This window comes from Petromyzon marinus, unplaced genomic scaffold, assembly GCF_048934315.1.
Source record: "Petromyzon marinus isolate PM22_M1 ecotype Great Lakes invasive population unplaced genomic scaffold, UKy_Petmar_22M1.pri1.0 PM_G_Scaffold_118, whole genome shotgun sequence".
Lineage (NCBI taxonomy): Eukaryota > Metazoa > Chordata > Hyperoartia > Petromyzontiformes > Petromyzontidae > Petromyzon > Petromyzon marinus.
The window spans coordinates 477,501-480,000 of NW_027422671.1; positions in this window are offsets into that span (position 1 = coordinate 477,501).

Here is a 2,500-nt window from a genome sequence, read left to right on the forward strand (position 1 = left end):
TCTTGTGGCTCACGGGGCTGTTAGGGTGGCACAGAAATCCCTCGGAATGGGAAAACGGGTCATTTTCGTGTCGCCACATTGCATACGAACCGCATGAAACTTCCAGAGGCATTTGCAGCAGGAATGCATGTGCACTCAAAAAAGTGAATATTTCTCACGGATAGACCCCGTGATACGCTAGAAATTGGCGGGGATGTCTCTCTTGTGGCTCACGGGGCTGTTAGGGTGGCACAGAAATCCCTCGGAATGGGAAAACGGGTCATTTTCGTGTCGCCACATTGCATGCGAACCGCATGCAACTTCCAGAGGCATTTGCAGCAGAAATGCATGTGCAGTCAAAAAAAAATTGATATTTTTCACGGATAGACCCCGTGAAACGCTAGAAATTGGCGGGGATGTGTCTCTTGTGGCTCACGGGGCTGTTCGGGTCGCACAGAAATCCCTGGGAATGGGAAAACGGGTCATTTTCGTGTTGCCACATTGCGTACGAACCGCATGAAACTTCCAGAGGCATTTGCAGCAGGAATGCATGTGCACTCAAAAACTTCTATATGTTTCACGGATAGACCCCGTGAAACGCTAGAAATTGGCGGGGATGTGTCTCTTGTGGCTCACGGGGCTGTTAGGGTGGCACAGAACTCCCTCGGAATGGGAAAAGGGGTCATTTTCGTGTTGCCACATTGCATAGGAACGCCATGAAACTTCCAGAGGCATTTGCAGCAGAAAGGCACGTGCACTCAAAAATTTTAATATTTTTCACGCATAGACCCCGTCAAACGCTAGAAGTTGGCGGGGATGTCTCTCTTGTGGCTCACGGGGCTGTTAGGGTCGCACAGAAATGCCTCGGAATGGGAAAACGGGTCATTTTTGTGTGGCCACATTGCATAGGAACGGCATGAAACTTCCAGAGGCATTTGCAGCAGGAATGCATGTGCACTCAAAAACGTCTATATTTTTCACGGATAGACCCCGTGAAACGCTATAAATTGGCGGGGATGTCTCTCTTGTGGCTCACGGGCGCTGTTAGTTAGGGTCGCACAGAAATCCCTCGGAATGGGAAAAGGGGTCATTTTCGTGTTGCCACATTGCGTACGAACGGCATGAAACTTCCAGAGGCATCTGCAGCAGAAATGCATGTGCACTCAAAAACGTCTATATTTTTCACGGATAGACCCCGTGAAACGCTAGAAATTGGCGGGGATGTGTCTCTTGTGGCTCACGGGGCTGTTAGGGTCGCACAGAAATCCCTCGGAATGGGAAAACGGGTCATTTTCGTGTTGCCACAATTGGCATACGAACGGCATGAAACTTCCAGAGGCATTTGCAGCAGAAATGCATGTGCACTCAAAAACGTGAATATTTTTTCACGGATAGACCCCGTCAAACGCTCGAATTTGGCGGGGATGTTTCTCTTGTGGGTCACGGGGCTGTTCGGCTCGCACAGAACTCCCTTGGTCCACCTGATTCGTGCATACAGGCAGCAACTAAAACTCTGTAAACCTGCTGTGAGGACATCTAAACAGTGGACCAGTGAGGCTGTGGAAGATTTGCGGGCGTGCTTAGACTGTACTGACTGGGATATGTTCACGACTGCTACCAATAGTCTGGATGAACTCACAGAGGCTGTGTACATCAGCTTCTGTGAGGACTGCTGTATCCCAACACGTACCAGGGTGAACTTTAACAACAACAAGCCCTGGTTCTCAGCAAAGCTCAAAAGGTTGAGGTTGGAGAAGGAGGAAGCGTTTAGGAGTGGGGATAGAGACAGATTCAAGGAGTCGAAGAACAGGTTTAGCAAAGCGGTGAGAGAGGCTAAACGACTGTACTCAGAGACACTAAAACACCAGTTCTCTACTAACGACGCTGCTTCTGTCTGCCAAAGGGCTCAGGCACATCACCAACTACAAACCCAGAGCGCCCCACACCACTAACGACTCCCGCCTAGCCAACGACCTGAACGAGTTCTACCGTAGATTTGAAAGACAATTGGACTGTCCTGAACCACCCCTTCCCACCCAAGAGGCCCCATCCCCCACCCATACTACAGAAACGACTCTCTCCTTTCAGGAGGGAGAAGTTAATGGGCTTTTCAAGAGGCAGAATCCACGCAAAGCAGCCGGGCCGGACTCTGTCTCTCCAGCCACCCTCAGGCACTGCGCTGGCCAGCTGTCTCCGGTGTTCACCAACATCTTTAACACCTCCCTGGAGACATGCCATGTACCAGCCTGTCTCAAGTCCTCCACCATCATCGCTGTGCCCAAAAAGCTAAGGCCAACAGGACTAAATGATTACAGACCGGTCGCCCTTACATCTGTGGTAATGAAGTCTTTTGAGCGCCTGCTCCTGGCACACCTCAAAGCCATCACAGACCCTCTCCTGGACCCCCTTCAGTTTGCCTACAGAGCCAACAGGTCTGTGGACGACGCAGTTAACATGGCCCTCCACTTCACCCTACAGCATGTGGACGCCCCAGCATCCTACGCCAGGATCCTGTTTGTGG